General features: G+C 32.9%; 1 long non-coding RNA gene across 1 annotated transcript; it reads left to right on the plus strand.

Moving 5' to 3' along the window:
* Positions 1 to 5,050: 5,050 nt before the first annotated feature.
* On the plus strand, positions 5,051 to 13,120 carry LOC127711215 (uncharacterized). Its single transcript, XR_007986598.1, has 3 exons — positions 5,051 to 5,130; positions 12,088 to 12,182; positions 12,891 to 13,120. It is a non-coding gene; the product is annotated as an uncharacterized LOC127711215 (long non-coding RNA).
* Positions 13,121 to 25,813: the final 12,693 nt, after the last annotated feature.

A 25,813-nucleotide genomic window follows, 5' to 3' on the forward strand; every position in this document is an offset into this window, starting at 1 on the left:
CACCCTCGATTTGTGTTCTTCTCACTAAATGGTGTAAAAAGTGCTATTGTTATTATCTAGCTGGCTTATATGTTATTAATAACTAATTGGGCACTTTTTTCATACTTTCAATTCTGGAAAACAAAAAATATGACCAGAAAAACCTTAAATGATCGTCGAACTACCCAAAACTTTTGAAGTTGCACATAGGAAGTAGTGCTCAATAGAAATCCGTACGTAGTTTATCATCCCATGTGCTTTTGGCTAAGATGTCAAAGAACAATTGTATGGCAGTTGGCGGTAATTTTAACTTATACGAAACGTAAGGTAAGTATTCTGATGTTTTAAAGTAAGTTTTGTTAATAATGATGTTCTTTTCGTTTAAGAAGATTGTGATTATTTTATTTATTTCATTTAAATGTATGCACATTTAAATTCCTTTCTTTTATTATATTATCCCGTTTATCACTGACCTTGGCAGTTGTTGTTTTTATGAATGTTGTTTTCATGAATGAAAAAGATCCGAAAATCGACGTTGATGGGATGTTTTAAGAAATGTGGACAACTCGTCCCCGAGACAAGTCGGACCGAGTCCACTCGGACCGTCTTAGAAGACAACTCGGAGCGCTTGTCAGATTTACTTAGGGTTTCATAAAATGTTAGACTAACATGTCTAGCGGAGTTATCAATCTTTCGTTTGTGCATTGGGGTCTATTTAGGGGTGTTTTGAGGGGCCTAATTAAGGGAGGGGTTTACTATAGAACCCTATGGGATTTTATTTTTTTCAATTTTCAAATGACTATTACTTGAAAACAGTAAGTGATAGACACACACGATCTTCAGTAATGATAACAGGACAATAGAAAAAATCAAATAAAATATAGGGTGAGTCCCCTGGGGTCATCCCATCCCCTTCAATTTGAAAATGTGTTTTTATCTTGTAAACGGTCGCGATCCCAACCCCTAAACCATATATATACTATGGGACAATAAAACAAATCAAATGAAAATAATTTGGGGGAGTCCCAGGTGTCACCCCCACCCCTTCTGTTTGAGAACTTGTAAATGGTCGAGATCCCCACCCCTAAACCATATATATTCATGTATGGGACAATATAACAAATCAAATGAAATATAGGGGGAGTCCCTGGGGGTCAACCCCACCTTCTGTTAAGAACTTGTTAACGGTTGAGATCCCCACCCCTAAACCATACATAGTCTTGTATGGTACAATAAAACAAATAAAATGAAATATAGGGGGAGTCCACAAGGGGTCAACTCCACCCCCTCCTGCTCGAGAACTTGTTAATGGTCAGGATCCCCACCCCTAAACCATACATATTCTTGTATGGAACAATAAAACAAATCAAATTAAATATAGGGGAGCCCCTGGGGAGTCACCACATCTCCTCCTGTTTGAAAACTTGTAAACGGTTGAGATCCCCACCCCTACACCATATATATTCTTGTATGGGACAATATAACAAATAAAATAAAATATAGGTGATTAGTCCATGGGGGTCACCCCACCCCTCTTCTTTTTAAAAATTTGCAAACGGTCGAGATCCCCACCCCGAAACCATATATATTCTTGTATGGGACATTAAAACAAATCAAATAAATAAAGGGAGAGTCCCCTGGGGATCAACTCCCACCTTTTGAGAACTTGAAAACGGTCGAGATCCCCACCCCTAAACCATATATATTCCTGTTCGTCAACTCAAGAATGTTTGAATGACATACAAGGTCAATCTCCTAGGGGTCACATATGCATATCACTTTACTTGACCCAACCAATTTGTACTGGACTCGGTCCAATGTCAGGCGACCATGGGAATGACGAATTATGGGAGCTTTATTTGGGAGACTTCGTAACAGTATCCAATTATTTCTTGTTTATTATAGAATTTAATTGATGCAAGAAATAAGTCTAAGTTGAATTTACTTTAATTATTTTTTGAGTTATTTCTGGGCCTATAAAAATTTTCATTTAAGGCTCATTTTAAAGGAAACATATTTAAGATAAATTAGAAATAACTTTTGAAAATGGTAGGATTGGATAGCGGAAACATTAAGGTACACCCATTTTTTTAATTTGAAATAGCTGAAATAAATAATTAAACCAATTCTTCCACAATATTCATCTTAACTTAAGCTTCTGCCACGTTTGCCTTGGGTTTTTTTAATTAACTGCCTTTAGGTGTTTTGAATTTTAAAAACAATACATATATACATAATAAGGACGATCAAATTGATAAATAAGAAAAAAAAAAAAACTGAAAATCAAATAATAGGATGGAAATATATAATATTGTCAACATAAGGTTGTAAAGAAAGCTCAGGTGGTAAAGGCTCTTTTTTCCTTTAAATATAAAATGAAATTTTAATTTTTAATAGATAATGATACGCATCAACTATAGATTGTTCATATAGTTATAAATATCACAAACACGATCATCTCTTTCTACACCCAAAACGATCCTTTTAATTAGGTGTCGGTAATGTTAACATCTAAAATTTCAGTACGCCCATCTTAAATCATACTACAAATCTATCAAGTATTTTTCAAACCCTGATTGTATTTAAAATTCTACAATTTAGACATTAAGACTAGTTAGAAATAGAGCCAGCACGTTGGCTTAAATTTCAGTCCGTTCTATAGTATGTCTGTTCGCTTATTTTTATCTGTAACGGTTAAATATATTGGTTTGATGTTTGGTGTATAAAGTTGCAGTTTGAGTTAGAGATTCGCTCCAACTGAATTTTTGCCCACGTCTATGGCCCTTGAAATTAAAAAATTGCATTGGCATCTCAGTTTTTTTACAAGAAAAGCTTGATAAGATTGTCTGGAAGTGTAGTTTAAAGAGTTGAAAAGTCAAAACTGTCAACAGAACCAAAAGGACCATCAAAAGCACATAATTTATCTTAAATATCCAAAGATTTTTTTACACTCCAAAAATTCCACTATTTTCATATATTTTATTACAAAAGTTAATGATTAGTTCTTTGATAGTAATTAAGGAACTAGTTAAAAGCACTGAAAGATTAGTTGTAGAACACTTACTTGAGGTCGAGATGAAAAGATATTTTACTGGGTTTTTTTTTTGGTGTAGTTTAGGTAACCAATACATAATAGGGACCTTCAAATGTTTAGAAGTTGCTTGTTTTCCATTGCTTTCCTATCTGGAATTGTTGCTTAAAACATCAATAGGACATAAAAGTTCATATACACGTAGAAGAAAATTACATTAAGACTTGATATATCTGAAACAAACGATGAGCAATATAACAGACAAGTCGTATCTTAAGACTCGGCTAAACAATCTGAACATGATGATTGCAATATTGTTTTCATTTGGTCAGACTAAATTATTTATGAAAAGTAAACGTCAAATGTCGTCATAGAACCATTTAAACGATAAATGAGGACACTTATCAATATTATGTTTTGCTGCAACACCATTGGCTAAGGGTATAGGGAGGGTTGAGTGTGCGCATCTATGTTGAGCCCCGCTTTATTATGTACGTGCCTATCCCAAATCAGGGATCTATAAATCAACAGTTGAATTTTGTTGCTCTTATCCATTTTTGATTTTATTTTACTGTTTTAGTACAGAACAGGCCGTAAGTTTTTTCTGGGTTGAACTGTTTCCCAGCTTATTATAGTTTTCTACATAGATTGGGTTTTCCCTATTTTTGAAAGCCAGACGCTGATAAAGTGGCGACCACACACGCCCGTTGTGCTCTGGTGGATATTTGTCCCATTGGCAATCATACCACGTATCCCTATTATTATATATATGTTAAAGTATAAATATTAAAGTATGTACCAAAAGGATAATTAGAGTTATCTCCCCTTTACCGTAATTTTACCTATGTTTAATATTTTCATAACACATTCTTATAAAGTTTCAATGTAGTCTAATTGTTTAATAATAGAAGAGGAAAATTTCAAGGGTTCAATAACAAAATAATTCCTCGAAGAAGAACCGACAATACAATGACCGAAAGGAAAAAAAAAAAGAAAAAAAAAAGACCAATATATTTTTTAAACATAAAAAACTAAAAACTGAGCCAAACAAAGCTCACTTCAAACTGGGTCTAGTCTCAGGTTATCCGGCAGAAATGAAATAATCCTGCTCAACTAATTGCACCAATTGATTTGCTCATAAAATTACCATTGAAATTATATCCTGTATTCCTTTCAGAATTTTACTGTTTAGTACATTTTATTGAATTATCAACATGTAAATTGAAATAAATGCATCTCTATTGAATGCGTGATATTTTCAAAAGACTCACACTCCACTTCAGAGACTTATCATTAACATTCAGTGAACCAGACAAATGAAATCTCACAATCAACCAAAGCCGTAATGATGGAGAAAGACAACATTGACAATAAACAAACAGTTTAAAGACAAATTTTCCACAAAACTTAAGATTGAGTAAAAAGATTGATTCTTTTGTTTTTACATTTACAGAGCACTAAAATGAAGCCTCTTTAGAACGCGAAAAAAATACTATAAGTACATAAAAAAAAAAATAACATCATCACAAGTACTGAATGAACATCCTTCGATGGATTCGATGAGATATATATAAAATGTTTTGTCCATGAGAATTATTTTAAAGTGCATTTCTATATGGAAGTACTTCAAACACAAACGCAGGATATGTCTATCACTATAATGATTAATACATCCTAAGCACTCAAAACTATTTAGTTTTCTTTTCCTGTTTGATATTGTTATATTGTAATATACATGAATGGACTTAAAGGGTTAGCCTGTCAATATGAGTAACTATGCCCTTTTTTGGCATTCCGGTGTTAAAGTACATTAGTTAGAACATGCGATACAAGGTCAAAATTCTTCGAACAACTTGCATTTAACATATTCATGAAGATCAATTAACAGAAAACTATTAATTATCAAATAGCTGACCTTCAACAATCAGAATTTTTATATTTTGATAATTTGACAATGATTGGTTGGCTCATATATTGAGGCATTAATATACTATATAAACACGCAATCTATCTAAAGAGGTATAATAACAAATTGTTTTTATGTAATCCTTAACCCATAATGCTGCAAAGAAAAGTTTTAATTTAATATTATCGATAATTCAACAATTGAAGTACAAAATGTAAGTCGTTTTAACAAAATAATTGTATATTGGTTTGTTTATATCACAGACACAAAATATTTCATTAAAACAGGTGTCTACATTTTGAACCTCCTAGCAAAGTTAACGAGTTTTGACTTCTATAAATCAACCATTTACATGTTCTATTTCTTGATGGAACAGCTTTTGTTAACATCATAAGTTCGGCACATAAATCAATAGTATGTTCAAGTGGTTAGCGTAATAGTTGTCGCATCTGCACATGAAAGGAATGCTAGCAGAACAATCGGAAAGGAAATAGTAACTCTTGTCGTCTGATGTTATAGAAATGCCGTTTACAGGAACCCTTACACGAGAGTTTGTCTTCAGTTAAATCTATAGAATGGATTTTGCTCATTTGTAAATAAAATATGGGGTACCTGTAAAGTGCGAAACGAAAAAGAAACGGAACGGAACAAAACAAAACGAAACGAAATGAAATAGCGCAAAACGAAACGAAATACAGCAAAACGAAACGAAATGAAACGAAATATTTTTTTTTTTTTTACAATTTCAACTTAAATGTCCCGCTCAATGTCTTTATATGTACCAATATAGGGAAGGCAGTGTGAACTGATATATATGGGTCCGAAAAGTGGGATTATCGGGATATGATTCAGTAGTTAGAATGTTTTTCTGTGGACTGTTTTTGTGTGAGCAGGTTTACATTCGGCTATTTTTTTTACATATAAAGAACATTACACATCGTAATATTGGTTTATTTGTTGTCGTGAACATGAAATATTTGCTCCCGGGCTGACGTTAAGCCGCGAGTCACCCATATCGAACGAAAGCATTGTTTACGCTTTATTTCGCTGTCAGGTCTAGGTATGGATGTGTACACCTACGTTGGTTACGAGTGATGGCTGTCCTCTCAGGTGATCTGGGAGGGTTAAGGGATAACTACAGTTTGTTTATGTGAGGACAATTCTGGGCATTTTTGTGAGTATGTTTCAAAAAATTTCGGGTTGGCATTGGTCTTTCGGGTCTGCAATGGTCTTGAAAGCAGTTTTTGAGTAGCCTTTTTGTCAGAATGTCAGATTTCGGTTACGTGTTTTGTAATTCTATGCAAATTTCCTTTTGTTACATGTTTGCCTAAGTAAAATTTTATTGGATTTATGTCAAGTTAAATTCAAATAAATTAGGGTATGATAAAAATTTCGGCGGGGGGGGGGTCTTATTGCATCAAAATCTTTAATTCTCATTATTTTTGGGGTGAAATCATAGATTTTTTATAAGGTCAAATTCAATTATTTATTTTCATTCTGCGATTTTTGCTGTATTTCGTTTCGTTTTGTGCTATTTCGTTTCGTTTTGTTTTGTTTCGTTGTAGTTAAAATATATTTATATTTATTATTCAATGAAAAGACTTAGGTGTTGAAGGCACAACTCTGATAATTTCATCTTCCCAAAGATTTAAGACCTATGTTAACCTATAGATGTGTTTTTATTTTTCTGTTGTAGGATATTGTCTCATTGACATAAACCGCACATACAATTGCATTCAGACAAAATTAAAAAAAAAAATGAGGTTTATGTTATTTAAAAATAAACTTTACAAATAAGTAATGATTGTAATATAATGCTGGCAAGAGGTCTCCAAAAAACAAGGTCACCACCCAACCGGCACGCAACGTCATTTCAACGTCGAAATGTGGTTGATATTTTGTCATGACGTTGCTTCGAAGTTATGTTACAGAAAGTCAGCTGTTTCGTACTGAAGCCGATAAGGGCCATTCAAAAAAAAAAAAAAAAAAAATTTTATGTCGTAATTACGACATAACATGTCGTAATTTCGACATAACATGTCGTTATAACGACACCGCTATGTCGTAATTTCGACATAACATGATGTCGTAATTACGACATAGCTATGTCGTAATAACGACATCGCTATATATATAAAAGAATATGTATTATGATTGCCAAGAGACTAAATGACACAGAAATAAACAACTATAGGTCATCATAATGCCCTCAATAATGAGAAAAGCCCCCGCATAGTCAGCTATAAAAGAGGGACGAAAGATACCAGAGGGAGAGTCCCCGAAATGACAGCTGTTTAACAATTTAATTCAAACGAGTGAAAAAAACGGTTTTAATAATGTACAAACAAAGACCGAAAAACTAATATGTAACACAGCAACAAATGACAACCACTGAATTAAAGACTCATGACCGCTATTAGATAATAACGACAACCTTATAGTTTAACTTTTCACTTTTTGAAGCGATAGGAATTTCAAAATGGTCGCCAGTAAAGGCAAAGTTTGTATCGTAAACAAATTCATCTTTTTTTTTGAGAATATTGAACACTTTATGCAATCAAGCTTAATTAAAGTTATTCACTAGCACCTCAGACTTGCTAAGAGAAAACTGAAAATAAATGGTTTCTAACCTCAGGGATATTAACCCTTGGCATGCTGAATTGTTATCAGAAATTGGCTTAATTTCGAGTATTTGTAAAAATATGCAAATGATATGCAAATGAGCTGTACCCTGATGCTGATGCATACTAATTGCATTAAATCTAAGATAGCCAAGGGTTAATATCCCTGAGGTTAGAAACCATTTTTTTCAGTTTTCTCTCCAATTTTGATGTTTTTTTCGTCTTATTTTGGGCCTACAGAGGTTATCAAGGCCTTGGGATACGCTGGTTTGTTCAAAAACGCAACTCTCAACAAGAAACCAAATGACACAGAAATTTACAATTAAAGTCACCGTACGGCCTTCAACAATGATCACAGCCCATACCGCATAGTCAGCTATAAAAGGCCCTGAAATGACAAATGTAATACAATTCAAACGAGAAAAACTAGCGGCCTATTTTATGTACAAAAATAAACGAAAAACAAATATGTAAATTAAAGACTTGGGACATACACATACATAAAGAATGTGGCGGGGTTAAACATGTTAGCGGGATCCTAACCCTCCCCTTAAATTTGTAGGAATAGTTGCCCTGGGGAACAGTGGTTAAAAGAACTTGGGGTACAAAGTTTTAATAGGGCTTTAATGGGGAGGACGCTTGAAGAATCTCATTAAGAACCAACAATAGCAATGCAGTAATAATTTGCATCAAGCCTCAGTAGTTACTGTACATTAAGATTCAAGTGTGTACAAATGAAGGTACAGAGATCCGTGGGTCTGAGCACTATGAGTCCAAAGTTTAACATAGTCTTTATTGGGAAAAGCTTAAAATTCATCTTATTCAGAACCTGCAATGGAAATGCAGGACTTCATAATTTACACAAATCTGTACATGCCAAACATAATTAGAGGCTCCAAGGAGCTTGAATTGCTCCCCTATTCAACTGGGTCTCATTTGACTTGATCATAAATAAAGTTCTAGTATGTGCAAGTCTGAGGTGCAAGTGAATAACTTTAATTAAGCTCGATTGCATATAGTGTTCATTATTCTAAAAAAAAAGATGAATTTGTTTCCGCTACAAACTTTGCCTTTACTGACAACCATTTTGAAATGCCTATCGCATCAAAAAGTGAAAAGTAAAACTATAAGGTTGCCGTTATTATCACATAGCGGTCATGAGTCTGTAATTCAGTGGTTGTCATTTGTTGCTGTGTTACATATTAGTTTTTCGGTCTTTGTTTGTACATTATTAAAACCGTTTTTTTCACTCGTTTGAATTAAATTATTAAACAGCTGTCATGTCGGGGACTCTCCCTCTGGTATCTTTCGTCCCTCTTTTATAGCTGACTATGCGGGGGCTTTTCTCATTTTTGAGGGCATTATGATGACCTATAGTTGTTAATTTATGTGTCATTAAGTCTCTTGGCAATCATAATACATATTCCTATATATATATATAGCGATGTCGTTATTACGACATAGCTATGTCGTAATTACGACATAGTGATGTCGTTATAACGACATGTTATGTCGAAATTACGACATAGCGATGTCGTAATAACGACATGGTATGTCGAAATTACGACATGCTATGTCGTAATTACGACATTTTTTTTTGTTTTTTGAATGGCCCTTATCGGCTTCCGTATTGATGAAATATGTTCGCTGTTGTTCTGCAGTTTACATGTTTTGTGACTATTACTACACTGTAGTATATTATATGTGTGTGCGTTTCTCTGTGATATATGGTCTTGCGTGTGTTTGATCTGTATTTCTGTCACGTAGTGTTATCATTTCAGCGCCATTTTTAACATTGTCATAAAACGGGAGTTTTGGCTAGCCATTAAACCAAGTTCAACCCACCATTTGTTCTTAAAATAGCCTGTACCAATTCAAGAATATGACAGTTGTTATCAAATAGTTCTTTCTATGTATGTTAAGGGTTTATTTTTGTTCACTTTAGTGTTCCTGTTGTTCGTTTATTTTCCTCTTACAGTTGATATGTTTCCCTCGGTTTTAGTCTGTAACCCGGATTTGTTTTCTCTCAATCGATTTATGACCTTTGAACACCGGTATATTACTGTTGCCTTTATTTAGTAACAGTGTCCATGCTGTTGGTTGCCGGTCACAATCGACGGACTTCAAGTGATAACAATACATGTAGCTATCCTCAAAAAATGTTTTAGAGGACACAACTTAGATATGGGTCAAACTGATCTTTCTGAAATTTTCGGCATAGGTCCATTTTGTCATGATGAACCCTCAACAGATTTGAGATAAATGTAACGATATTCGAGACATTATCAAAAAACTAATGTGTGACCATTATGTCCTATATTTTCAAGTTAATAACAGCGGCTGTGTTTTAAGGAGTCAAAAATCAAAGCACGCCTTTTGTGAGGGAAACATTTAACAAGGAAAAATCAAACTAACTTTTAAAGAATTTTGTACAGTAGTTTCAAAGGAGATTTTTAAAACACGCTTACGACAGACGACGACGGACAACAAACGATAGCAATCTCTCGCATACCACTTCGAGTACGAGACACAAGTTCCTTAGGTGATAGGTGAAGATCAGGGGACCCATTAGGCTCGATTATTAGGGGTCTAAAGTTTAACATAGGCTCCAATGGAAAAAGCTTTGAAAATCTTCTCATTAAGAACTACAGGCCATATTGGATCAATCTTAGAGAATGGATGATCCTTATATGATGAGGATTAAATATAAAAGAAGAAGATGTGGTATGATTGCCACAAGAAACCAAATGCCACAGAAATTAACAACTATAGGTCACCGTACAGCCTTCAACAATGAGCAAAGCCCAGGCCACATAGTCAGCTATAAAAGGCTCCGAAATAAGAAATGTAAAACAGTTCAAACGAGAAAACTAACGGCCTAATTTATGTACAAAAAATGAACGAAAAACAAATATGTAACACATCAACAAGCATTTTTTGGAAAAGCTTAAAATTCATCTTCTTCAGAATCTGCAATGGAAATGCAGTCATATTTTACACGAATCTGTACATGCCAAACATAACTAGAGGCTCCAAGAAGCCCGAATCGCTCCCCTGTGCAACTGGGTCTCATTTGACTTGATTATGAAATAAAGTTCTAGTATATATATATGTGCAAGTAAATAACTTTAATTAGGCTTGATTGCATTTAGTGTTCATTATTCTCCAAAAAAAGATGAATATGTTTACGCTTCAAACTTTGCCCTCACTTACGACCATTTTGAATTTTCTATCGCCTCAAAAAGTGACAACGCTAAGGTTGTCGTAATTATGACATATCGATCAGAAGCCTGTAATTCAGTGGTTGTCGTTTGTTGCTGTGTAACATATTTATTATTTTTTTTTTCATTTTTTGTACATAAATAAAATCGTTAGTTTTCTCGTTTGAATTAAATTGTTTAACATTTGTCATTTCGGGGCCTTTTATAGCTGACTATGCGGGGGCTTTGCTCATTATTGAAGGCATTATGATGACCTATAGTTGTTAATTTCTGTGTCATATAGTCTCATGGCAATCATAATACATACTATTTTATATATATATATATATATATATAGCGATGTCGTTATAACGACTTAGGATGTCGTTATTACGACATAGCGATGTCATAATTACGACATAGTGATGTCGTTATTACGACATGATATGTCGAAATTACGACATAGTTATGTCGTTATTACGACATGTTATGTCGTTATTACGACATGTTATGTCGTAATTACGACATAATTTTTTTTTTGGAATGACCCTTATCGGCTTCCGTAGTTTCGACGTTGAATTTTAGTTGAATTTTTAATGTTGAAGTTATGTTGAAGTAAATATGTTGTTTCAACGTTTAATGTTGGTTGATATGTCAACGATGGAGGTTCGTCGAGAAAACAGATCGTATGCATTGGTGTAAAAATTATTCACAATCAGTGTTAAAGGGGAATCATTATAGTTGTACATCGTTTGTTGTTGCATCAACAAAAGTTCATAAATAAGGATTTTGCTATCGAAAATTGTAATCAATGTTGCCTTTAAATTTTTTTGCACAATATCTAGTAAAATCAGGAATATTCCAAAGAAATATAAGCTCAAACTGACGTCTAACCGGGACGTTTATCAAAATCATAAAAGTATACAAAATTATAAATTATCATTCATCGAAATATGCTACTAACTAATCTGTTATTATCCGGAAATATTTTAATCATAGATAAGACACAGCATGTGAAAGTGCGGCATGTTCCAATATGACTGCACTTCTATATAAATATGTACTATAATCTGGAAACAGCATACTCAGCCTACATGATCCTACATAAAGTTTATTTTAGTTCTTTACTGCTGATTTGTTAAAGAAAAGGATTTTTTTTGCGAAGTAAGATTATCATCTCCCTCTTTTTTATCTAAAATTTTAACCCGTCATCCATAATCACATTATTATAATTATTGTCAACTATGCTCTGAAATTTTTAATGATTTCTTTTTATTCTTCAATCGAATTTTACAAATTTAAAATATTGCATGGCGATGATGATCGATGTTATTCTTATTTTTTGTACAGGTATAAGGGACAGAACAGTAAAAGTTTTAGGAACATTTTATTAAATGAGAAAAATGAAAAGGAAAGATTTAAGGATAGAGGTAATAGCTGTCAAGGTATGTATTTTTTTAATTTTTAACATTTTGAATTATCAATCATCAGTATGTATGTTAGATTGTATGTGTTGTTCGTGTGGATATTGTATGAACTTTGTGATTTGTGTTGATTTATATGCTCTATATGGGCCCTTTAATTAGGAATAAAGACATTCGATTTGATTTGATTTGTATTAATATTTTTTTTTAATGCATATCAAATTTAAAACATAAACCGTCTGCAATCAATAAGACGGGTGGCATTGTACAGTAGATCCTGGTGCTCGAGATGGGTGGCATTGTTACAATAGATCCTGGTGCTCGAGATGGGTGGCATTGTTACAATAGATTCTGGTGCTCGAAATAGGTGGCATTTGTACAGTAGATCCTGGTGCTCGAGATAGGTGGCATTTTAACAATAGATCCTGGTGCTCGAGATGGGTGGCATTGTTACAATAGATCCTGATGCTCGAGATGGGTAGCATTGTCACAATAGATCCTGGTGCTCGAAATAGGTGGAATTTGTGCAATAGATCCTGGTGCTCGAGATAAGTGGCATTGATACATGTGCAGGAGCGAAAAATGGAAAAAATGGATCCGCGTTTATGTAAACCAGTAAATTAATAAAAAAAACACTGGCCTTATATAACATTTTATTCCCTGCCTTTGACGTTCTACGTAATTGTTAACTTATGTTTACAAAATATTGTTTGTGGTTGTTTTTTTCAGGAAGAGTAATGGATGCCTACACAAAAATAACGGAAGCTGAATTAAAGAAGGATTATGCACCAGAAATGGTTGGAGGAGCTTGGAGACTACAATTCATTTTCACGAAAATATTAACAATGAATTAAGAGATTATTTGTATTCATTTACCAGATCACCTTTTGGCTATATGAGCTTTTGTCATAACTTGACATCTGTTGTACTGTTTTTTTTTAAAGATCAAATCTTGCTGATGTCCTCTGTAGAGTAACGTGGCTTCATTATCTTTTGTGGTTACTAAGTATTATAGATATAAGGAGATGTGGTATGATTGCCAATGAGACAAATATCCACCAGAGTCCAATTGACGTGGAGGTCACTAAACGGCCTTCAACATTAAGCAAACACCACACCGTATAATCCGCGATAGAAGACCCGGACACAATTTTTTTTAAACAATTCAAACGAGAAAAACCAACCGCCTAAATTTGTAACGACAAACAAATATGACAGATGAACCAACAACAAACAATGAATTACCGGGGTACTTATTTCAACATGAAACAATGTTGTTGCAATATAAGGGTGATGTTGTTTCAATGTTAAGTTTCAACCTATATTCAATCAAAAATCAATGTCGATACAATGTTGAAAATATAACGTTGTTTCAACGACAGATATTCAACGTCGTTTAACCTTTCAAAACCAACAGTTAATTCAACGTATTTTCAACGTTACAGATCAACGTTGATTCAACGTTGTTTCAATGTTGAAATGCCTGCTGGGCATTGATTCATATTCATTGTAACTCCCCCTAAATATCATACAATTTATCGTAACGTATCGAACAAGAAATTATGTGTTTGAGGGGGTTAACATTTCAACCATTTTCTAGATATTGTAACATCCTCTAACTCAAATGAAAGAGTATGGGAATGACCCGCCCCCTTTGACGCACTTTATACAGTGTATAATTCAACTTGATGTGACGAATAATAAGTTTTAGCTTAGAGGTGGAGATCTAACAATTTACCATTATACATATTCAAAACTTCTCGCATGGAAGGAGTTGGGAATGCCCTTGCAAACGTTTCCTATATATCATTCAATGCATCTTGACATGTCATACAAGAACAATATAACGTGCAGGGATAAGCGGTCCGTGTAACACTTATCAATTCAAATTTTAGATTTTTGGAATTCTGATCAAAGTTTTAAAATATCAAAATTCCAAATTATTTAAAAGTTTTGAAATTTTGAAATTTTCACCAAATAATTAAAATTTTAAAATTCTAAATATCGTTTTTAAAAATGATAGTTTTGATATTTGATCAAACTTTAAAAGTACCAAACTTAACGTGCAGTTTTGATTATTTCGCTTTTTGAAAGTTTGATTTTTTCAATTTTTGATTAAGATATCAAAAATAGAAAAGGGGCGAAGAGAGGGGTACCTGTAAACATGGCTCTGATTATGATCATTCTTAGCTAGGAATAAAAAGCACGAAGTATACCTGTAAAATGCGAAACAAAATAAAAGCGGAACGAAGTGAAATACAATGAAGTGAAAAGTTACTGTTACTTAAAAGTTAATGTATAAAAAAAACCCAGAGGCAGACAGTTGAAAGCGGTTAAAAATTGGATAACAACATAAATATTTCTCAAAAGAAGAGAATTCATTTTAAAACAAGACGCACGGCTCTGATTATGATGATTTTTACCTTAGAAAAGAAAGCACGAAATATAGCAAATCATTTTTAAGTGCAAAATAAATAATCTAAAGAAGAAATTTTTTTTTAAAAACAAATTGGACATCACATGAGATAACAGTATCCTGAAAATTGTAAGGTTTTACATCTATTGAAAAAAAAAATGTAAACCTATTTAAACCGGCATCAAACAAGTTGATTTACGTTTTAAAAATCTCGAACATAAGCTTTATAGCGTTTCAGATAAATAATTCAGAACTATGTGGTTTGCCAAGCGCCCATCATTTAGGAGTAACAGTGAAAACTGACCAACTCGCAGTAGGTCAAATAGTATGGTTAGGTTGAGTATGTATATACATTTTCTATTGAACTTTAAGCAATAAAATGGCTCAATACACCTTGTGCTATCTCAAATTTGATTTCAAATTTTTCTGTTTTGCTCTACGACTTCTTACTTTCTGCAATCATGTCGGCAGATGAAATCATTGCTTGTACATTTTGAACGATCATCTTTAACCTTTTAATCAACTATTTCAGTTCTTTACAAATTGTTGGCCTTCAAATATTCGGCTTTAAGCGTTCCTGATAAAGGTAGGTCCAGAAAAGCGCTTCGCAAAAAAAAAACTCACCTCGACAAAACAACACTACCCCCACGTTTGAAGTTAAATGGTTATTTTGTAGACAACGTTTGGACTGATGCTTGTAAAAAAGCTCGATCAGGGGTCCTCAATCCGCCACTTTTTTAAATAGCAAATAAAAGGAAACGGAAATTTTTTTTGTATTAAGGGATAGTTCCGTATTTGTTATGTGTGCATTTTAAGTTATCGTACGACAATCAACTTTCAGCAAAGTAAAAGAAGACAGTACCTGTCCAGTCAGAATGGGGCGTTTAAAGAGAGTGCCCCGCTGTTTGCATGATGGATTTTTAATTTTTGGCCATACACCAATGTTGCTCTCCAAAACCAGGACAATGTAAAACGCTGAATTTTAATTAAAGCATTCACCTACAGAACGCTGAAAACTGAATATTTGAAAGTCGAGTAAATATAAGAACCGAAACAATTGAAAAGGTGTTTGGCCATATCAAAATCCATCTAAGGGCTACGTTGCCCGAGGCAGTTGAATCATAAGTTTTTTTGTAATTTGTATGTAAACGAACTATTTTAAATGATCGATTGTTGGTTGCCAGTGGCATATATTTCATGCATGTTCAGGACGATAACAGATTAGCAATAAATACTACAGGAAAGGATTGTGCTTGATATTCATATGATGAAGACATAATCTTTCAATTAGTTTAATTGAGGTCTGAAGCTGGCATGTCAGTAACTGCTAGTAGTCCTTTGTTAATTTACATATCATTGTCATTTTGATTAGTTTCTTTTGTTTCCTATTCTGACGTAGGACTCGGACTTCTTGTTAAGTTCGTTTTACTGTGCGTATTGCTGTGTGTTTGTTTTTTCTACATTGGCTAGAGTTATAGGGGAGGGTTGAGATCTCACAAAACATGTTTAACCCCGCCCATTTGTGCGCCTGTCCCAATTCATGGGCCTCTTGCCTTTTTAGTCTTGTATGATTTTAATTTAAGTTCATTGTTATATTTCGAAGTTTAGTATGACGTCCATTATCACTGAACTAGTACAAATTTTTGTCTAGGGGTTAGCTGAAGCACGCCTATCACAACGATCATTGCGACACCATAAATCCAGTATTCCTTCTGTATCAATACTTGTGTATTTCTATGTTGTAATGTTACACTATTGTTTCAGATAAGTTTTTCTCGTTTCTCGTTTTTTATATAGATTAGACAGTTGTTTTTCCCGTTTGAATGGTTTAAAACTAGTAATTTCATGGGCCCTTTATAGCTTGCTGTTCGGCGTGAGCCAAGGCTCCATGTTGAAGACCATACTTTGACCTATAATGGTTTACTTTTATAAATTGTGACTTGGATGGAGAGTTGTCTCAATGGCACTCATACCACATCTTCTTATATCTATTGGAACTGAAATCAATCATAAAAGGCAATATATTATCGTCATGCAATCGATAAAAAATGAAAACAAAACGTTGAAAATTGCATGCGACCGAAGCGCTTTTTTTGGATCTACCTTCATCAGGAACGCTCAAAAGTCGAATAATACTATTTTTCTTACTGCGAGTTGGTCAGTTTTCACTGTTACTCCCATATGTTGGGCCCTGGGGACACCAAAATATTAGAGATTTTTTAAAAAAAAGTAAATCAACTTGTTTGATGCTGGTTTAAGGTAGATGGGGTGTCTAAATTATAATCCATAGAATTTTTTAATAATTTGCCAAAATGTAGTTTATATCAAGCTTTTTAAAAAAAATGATAAAAAGAATGGGTCACGGGTCTTATTTTCAGGCTACAGGTTGTTCAAAATTAACAGATTTTGTATAGATTATGCATGGAAAACCCAATTTTTTGCCATAAAACGAAAACTACACCATAGAATTTTGACATAAAATATGAGAAGATAGCTTTAATAGTATGCTATCAGATAAGAAAAAGAAAAAATTGGGTCACCGGACCCGTTTTCTTGCTACATAATAAAATAGGTAAATTCCTAACACATTCTATTGTAAAAGTACCTTTATCTGAATTATCTGCCCTTACATTTGAGTTGCCTCCCCTTATGTGGCAAAGTTGGAAAAAATTGAATCAAACAAAAGTTTTCTGTTTTTTGTAAAATACAACCATAAATATGATAAAACATGTCATTTTCTATATTGAAATGAAAATTCTTACACATGAATTACCTACTACTCTCAAAATTTGCACATTCTATTAAAGATCTAGACCGATTGTTTTCAGGTATTACAAAATCCAAGATGGAGGAAGACACCCTATCTACCTTAAATAGGTTGATAATTTTTTTTTAATAGATGCACAACATTAAAATTTTCAGGATACTGTGATGTCTAATATGATTTATAAAAATCCGAATTCTTCTTTTAATTATTTAGTTTGTTATTAACACTGATTTGATATACCTCGTGTTTTTTATTCCTAACTAAGAATGATCATAATCAGAGCCGTGTTTATAGGTACCCCTCTTTTCTCCCCTTTTCTATTTTTGATATGTTAATCAAAAATTTAAAAAATCAAACTTTCAAAAAGCGAAATAATCAAAACTGCACGTTAAGTTTAGTACTTTTAAAGTTTGATCAAATATCTAAACTATCAAATTTAAAAACGATATTTAGAAATTTAAAATTTTAATTATTTGGTGAAAATTTCAAAATTTCAAAACTTTTAAAAAATTTGGAATTTTGATATTTTAAAACTTTGATCAAAATTCCAAAAATCTAAAATTTCAAAACTTTTTGAAATTTTGAATTGATAAGTGTTACACGGACCATAAGCATCTCAACCATTTCAAGATATGTTATAATTTTGAAATGGCAGGGGGTTGGAATGGCTTCCTTTGTAATTTGAAAAAAAAAGTTCAAGGGAAAGGGTCAATGTCATAGGTGACAATTAAACTTTTGACCATACTGTAGATCATATGGTCCCATGATTATAATAGAAGATCCAATATCTTTATTACTTATTGTTCTCAAGTAATAACAACTTCCATGTGCAATTATTTTTTTTGGTCACATATGGTACTTGGTACCTCAAAACTCATCTCAATAGAACCCCCATGCACAAACAGAATGCCACCTACACATGTAATTTTGTACATGCTATTAAATCTAAAGTACATCTGACTAGCAATTTCTGATAATGGCTGCGGACATGTTCATGTACAAGAAACGGGAAGAATAATGATGATAATAAGAATTGTGATTGCAAGCAATATGAGATTTCACCCAAACTGTTTCCATGGCAACAATAACCATGATTTCAAAAATTCAAAAGTCAAAATATGTACACATGGCAGTTAAAAATATCAAGAAAAAAATCACTTGTTTTATCTGTAGGAAAAAGGAAAATGTAATTCTTATGTGTAGGGAAAGCCCTTTCCATGTGACGACATGTATGTTGGGTTATCGATAATCTATATCTAACTCTACATGAGTTGCAATGGTGCGGACAAAAATAACTTAATCTTGTCTGCTTATTGACATATTGGCTTTCGATACAAAGGTTCAGTAAATGGTTTGTCTTAAATGTGCAATAGAGACCATAATAATTGAACTAGAACTTGTCAAAAGAGATGGAAGATAAAAATAAAAAAGAATATAAACTAATAAGGCTAAGAGACCAACAAAATCTTTGCACAAAAAATAAAAAAAAAAAAACGACGAAAAGACATTTAATTATCATTTATGTTTCAACCCCCTCAGGCAAAGTTGACCTTAGATGGATTTGGCTATTTGTTTTAGGTATTTTTAACATATAGCTCTTCAACTGTTTTGGTACTTATACATCCCTCGGATTTCAAATGTTTGGCTTTGAGCGTTCCTGATGAAGGTCAATCCAGAAAAGCGCTTCGGACGCATGAAATTATTAAACGTGTTTTTTTTAATTTTTTATGATGTTAGAAAGCGATGTGAATCAAAGTCATATGACCACTTTATGAATTAGGTTGATGTGAATTTGGAAACAATCTAATTTCCGTATTGCTATATCAAATAAACTGTTGACAGCATGAATCTGATTGGAAGCATAACTTTTATTGTTGTGTTGGTCTTTTTACAAGGTAAGTCATTATTTACAATGCGTGAAAATAATGTAAATTCAATTCTCTCAACTTTGAAAGTATATATATATATATATATAGTTAACACTATCAATCTCTCTAGATCTTAATTGACCTTTTTATTATGTCCATCCTTGTTCTTAATTCAATACCCTGCTGTTTTTTCCACAATCATCCAGTTGATGAAATGGATGGAAGTATTTCAAGATATTTGATCATTTTGAAATGGCAGGGGGTTGGAATGACTCATCCTTTACTTTATTTGATTGTCTTGTCTCGTTCAACATGTCCATTCTTTCAATTAAATCATATTTTGTCGTTTTTGTAGTAATTATACTTTTTACCATACAGTAGATCATGTGATCCCAGGATTATAATGGCAGATCCACTGTCTTTATCACTTATTGTTTTCGAGTAGATCAAACAAGAAACCCATGGCCTGATTGATAAAAAAACAATGACGGCAACCAACGACAACTATTAAATTACAGGCTCCAGACTAAGGACGGACTCATATAGAATGTGAAGGGGTTAAACAATTGTGTGAACGTTCATTCCTCCCCTAACCTGGGACAGTGGTGTAACAGCATATCATTACAGCAAACTGTAAAATACAATTGGAAATTGCTTGATTAATCAAATTTGCATGAAACACAAAAACGACTAACACAACGACAAAAGACACAAAGTACTATTAGAAGAATATTCGAAATCACCAAAAGTTAGTTCAAAGCCAATAATGACAAATACATGAATTATATTCTCCGAGACTTAAGTATCAATTAGTACCCATCCAACGGATTTAGTTAAGGTACTACGTAAACAGTCTCAGAAAAAAAAAGATCTTGTACAAGATATAAAAGTCATAATATCGACAACATGTAGGACCATAAGTTTTCATTAATGTAAAGCTGTACATATTTAATTATGTTTTACTTGATGAAATGCAAAATCAATGGCAGTTCCGATCGATAAAAACAATATTCAAAGATCTTACTACGGTTTTAAATGGATATCCTTTAAGAATAAGTACATTCTAAGAATAAATACGTTGTTTGTATCTAAATTCATGGGCTTTATTTACCACATAACCGAGAAAATTAGAATGCTTTATACCGTTTTTCTTAAGAGTTTTACAGGTTCTACTAAATTTAATATCACAATTTACTCGTTATACATAGATAACAAACATTGCAATATAAAACGTCACCCCAGTTACGAGAACAGCGAACGAATATGGTAATATACACACCATAAAATCAAACTGTCAACTTAGACATTTAAGGGGAGATATCTCAAATAGTAAAATGTTTACTTGTAGCAAAGAAAAACAAAGTCGGTGACACATTTTTTTTTAATTTCTATTTTCTTAAAGAATATTATAAAACCTATTTTCTCATACGTTATTTCAAAATTCTATCTCATAGATTTCTTTTTACTCACACAAGGTGTTTTTTCATGAACAATCTATGCAATTTAGGGCAATTTTACACGTTGACCAATACTTTTTATTATATTTTTGAAAAAAAACATGGAAGAATCTACATTCAGGCAAAGTATAAGAAAGTTTTATCTGGGGAAATATATGCCATTCATCCACCTTAAGACAAATCTTTACTCAGTTTGGCCGTAAAAACTTATTCTTTACAATAGTAGCAAGTCTGCTATTAATGTGTCGCAATTTGAATGCATATAACCTGCAAATAGATATAGAGAGATGGTGTATGAGTGCCAATGAGACAAATCTCCATCCAAGTCACAATGCGTAAAAAGTAAACAATTATAGGTCAAAGTACGGCCTTCAACATTGGGCCTTGGCTCACACCGAACGGCAAGCTATAAAGGGTCCCAAAAATGACTAGTGTAAAACCATTCAAACAGGAAAAGCAACGGTCAAATCTATATAAAAAACGAGAAACACTTATGAACCACATCAACAAACGACAACCACTGAATAACAGGTTCCTGACTTAGGACAGGTGCAAACAAATGCAGCGGGTTTAAACTTTATAACTGGCGTCAACCTTCATCCTAACCTGAAATAATATTGTAACATCACAACATAGAAAGACACACTATAAAATATCAATTGGAATGGCTTAACTCAATCAAAAGACATATTATATACGCTGAACGAATACATTTGATTTTTGACACAAAGTAATTACAAACTTAATAAAAAAAGGGGGAGTGAGATGTAAATCAAAATCAGAAAGATAACTATGACCTTGGACAAAATGCCGTTAAATATAATAACGTACACAGGTAAATAAAAATAATTTTGTTGTAAGGAGTACATGGAGTACGGAAATATTTTTTTACAAAATAAATAAATTTGTTGTTCATAGTACGAGAACATATTAAGTGAAGATACACATAATTGCCGAAAAGTACATAAATGTTGTCAGGCAGAAAACATGAAAAATGTACAGCTTCAAACATCTCATTCTATTTCCAAAAGGTATATCGATAAAAAAATAAGTAGATGTAGTATGATTGCCAACGAGACAACTATCCAACACAGTTCTAATGAAGAGGATGTAAGCAAAAATAGGCAACCGTACAGCCTTCAAGAATGAGAAAAACATAACATTTAGTCGGCTATAAAGGCCCCAACATGAAAAATACAAAACAATTTAATTGAGAAAACAAACGGCCTACTTTATAACAACACAATTTACGAAAAACCAATATGACAGACATGGACCAACGACAACCACTGAACTACAGGCTCCTGATTTGGGAAAGGCACATAACGAATTGGCGGGGTTAAACATGTTTGTGTGTTACATGACATCATACGAAAAAACTATAAAAATCAGTTGAACAGGGCTTAACTCATCAGATCAACACAAAGCAGAAAAACATATAACAAACAGACCGGATGTGGCAAGTTATTCATACATACCTAACAACTAAAAGACACATGCTAAAGATCTGAGAGTACTCGCAGTTTCTGACAGCTAGTTCAAAGCCAATGTCTTGTTGTTGTTGTTGTTTGTCTTTTCGTCGTATTTTTGGCCAGGGTGTTGTCTGGTTTAATTTTATATAGACTTGAAGCCCGCCTCTCGGTGCAGGATTTTCTCGCTGTGTTGAAGACCCATTGGTGGCTTTCGGCTGTTTTCTGCTCTTTGATCAGTTTGTTGTCTCTTTGACACATTCCCAATTTCCATTCTCAATCAATTTCATTTTATTAATATTTCAAGTTGTCTGTATGATTATAATAAACATATTATATTATTTTAATATTATAGATATATTAGTGTATGTTAAATGACTATAAATGAGTCAAATATTTTATTTTGCTTTCACTGCACTAAAAGTTGGACGCTTAAATATAAAAACTTTGAAAGCTATTGTACATGTGTCATAGAATGTATATTTCATTACGCATCTACGGATCATATCATAACGATTTCTACAAGCTGCTAAAATCACAATTTCGATAACGTACCGAACAAAAATACAGTAAAATTACTTCAGAATACCCCGGTAACTATTTAAACTTTTTTTTTTATATGTTTCAACATTCTATAAGGTAAACCACTATAGGCAACGCTAGTAACAGATTATCGTTCAACTTTGATAATAACTCTATATGCAGGCGCCGGTAAAATGTTTCATAAAATTGATGGATTCAGAGCATCAACAAGACGCTTTTAAGTTTATTCAATACTATCTAGTTTCATTAGAAAATAAAAGGATATGGAGTAAGTGTACAAAATCGCACACAATACATAGAAATAATATCTAGTTTCATATATGTTTTACTCTGAACTTGTCTCTCTTTATACATTGTATTCATTGTAGCACCAGGTATCATTGTTACCGAAATATATGTCCGGGAAGGGAATGCTATTAATCTTACTTGTCCAATGAAAAGTGAAATAGATAGTCTCACTTGGCGTGGACCTCCAAATTTGACAGTATATTCATCTGGAACTAAGAGACGTAATAAAACGAACGTACGAGTAATCCACTATGAGAGCAAGAGAAAAACATTTTGGAGATATCTAAGTTTGAAGCAAAGAACGAAGGCTTATATCTGTGTATATCATTTAATGGCGGAGATGATTTATTTAATTTGAGGCTATTGCGTAAGTATCGTTAAGTTTTTATGTAATATAGATACAATGGATAAGCGTAGATTCTTAAAAAAGAAACCATGAGCCCGGAGGGCGAATGGTTTGTTTTTCATGAATCTACGCTTATCCATTGTATCTATTACTTAAACTATTGTGTTGATTTCTTTTCGAAATTAAAGCCTTTTCTTAATTAGAAGGTATTGTAAGTGAATATAAATAGACATGTTATCATGTGCAACGATGCATTAACAAGGTTCACAATTAATTAGTTAAGGAAATACAAATATAACATAACACGTCCGTCTTTGAATTATTATGCATCTGAATATCATCCTTAATTTACAAAATAAGACATGTTCGAATTTATTTTTAAGTATATATAATAAGTATGTTACCAAAATTTCTAGCAAGAACCCTTATTATTGGCACATCACAATTTACTCGCATAGGTATTTGCGATTAAGCATTTGTAAAGACATGTAGAACATATGAAATCATATTATATAAATATAAACAAAAATGGATAAATTGAATGTAATCATTTTTTATGAAATACCCGAATTGGCCAATAATAATCCAAAAACATAAACGGGAAAACCAGCTATTACAAAAATATTCACACTAACATACAAAATAAGAAAAACGGAAAAACTAAAGAAGAAAAGATACATCAAAAAGAATACAGGGATTCGAACCTAAACCGACAAGTCACTCTCTACCTTTAACTTGAATCTTCAACTCATTGATCTTAACCACGTTAACCTGGCGGCTACTGATTTATACTATACGATTGCCTATTATGTATATATAAAGGTACAAGCCCTGTGTGTCCGGTGTAGCGATGAGTATCCTATGTTCATTTATATATAAAATAGACATCTAACTTGCAACCCATTGGTAGCCGAGAGGTTTCATGGATATGTTGATGTCAGTCACATATAACAGATTTCAAGGAGGGGTTCTATTCCCAGTGATGGCATATAAAAGTTACAAAAATTGAAGGTAAGTTTTTAAATTAATTCCATTAGTGAACAGAAATCAGTAAATTAGCTAATTCAAACTTAATGAAATTAAGCACACAAAGGAAACAATTGAATATAATTTGGGAGTCCATTTCAGCGACAGATTTAGGAAGCGTTGATTCTAAAAAAAGAATCCACGGCAAAGGAATAGGCTGACGTCACGACAATGGTTTAATTTTTTGATAACCAACTCCAAAAAAAATCAACTATTTGATTTTGTTTAGCATTCGACCGTCTCATTCTTCTCTTTAATTGTATTTAATTTAATAGTTATTTCCATATAAATACCGTATAGCGGGTTATTTTCGCGGGTATAAAATTCAATGTTGGAATGATTAACTACTAAACTTTACATTTATAGTATTCTGAAATGCTTTCAATTTGTTAACAGAATAGTTTCAAACAAGTTCTAGACATTTCATGTCAGAAAACATGCACATAGGGTAAGCTGACAATAATTAAAGACTTATTTTCAAATTCTTTAAAAATTGAAACAGGGATGGGGGTATAAAATGTACTGTCAAAAAAGTCTGAGTATATGCAGCGATTTCTGTAAGGCTATGATTCTGATAAATAAGTATTGTTGGGAGAAAAGGTGTTTTTTAAGAATTTGAATAAATGTTAGTAAAGGTTGCACTTTGTAAATACAGCTAATTCACAAACCACGCCTCTTTTGGGGAGATATATAATATTCATATATATTTTGTTTTGCTTACGTACTGGTTCCCAGATATGATCTCTATGTTTCACCTCATATATCTCATATATCTCATATCGGTGTTGACATGAATATCAATTATATGGTCATTTTATTAACTGTTTGCAAAAGTATGAATTATTCGAAATACTAAGGATTTTCTTATCCCAGACATACTATTAGACTACCTTAGTGTGACTTACCAAATTAGACTATTTACCTTCGTAAATTTTACGGACGCCATCACGAGTTGGTTGACCGTTATGAAATAACCGTTTCACAGATGATATCGGATATGTTCCTTATGTCGTAACTACAATACCCTTCCCTTTTCACGAATGTGACTTACCGAATTAGACTATTCACCGGATTTGTAATAACATAAGCAACTCGACTTTTTATTTTTGGCCATGGCGTTGTCAGTTTGTTTTCGATCTATGAGTTTGACTGTCCCTCTGGTATCTTTCGTCCCTCTTTTTTAGCCTATTTGGCACAATTTTTTGAATTTTTGGTCCTCAATGCTCTTCAACTATAAACTTGTTTGGCTTTCTAACTACTTTGATCTGAGCGTCAGTGATGAGTCTTATGTAGACGAAACGCGCGTCTGGCGTATCAAATGATAAGCCTGGTACATTTGATAACTATAGACATAACTTGGGAATGTTACCAGTATAATAATACATAGTAGCGACAAAAATTGAATTCTGAAGAAGACCTTAAGAGAAGGGAGGGGTAGTACATAATTCTAGTATAAGTTTAAAGTCGTAGAT

Source organism: Mytilus californianus, unplaced genomic scaffold (genome assembly GCF_021869535.1).
Source record: "Mytilus californianus isolate M0D057914Y unplaced genomic scaffold, xbMytCali1.0.p SCAF_8, whole genome shotgun sequence".
Lineage (NCBI taxonomy): Eukaryota > Metazoa > Mollusca > Bivalvia > Mytilida > Mytilidae > Mytilus > Mytilus californianus.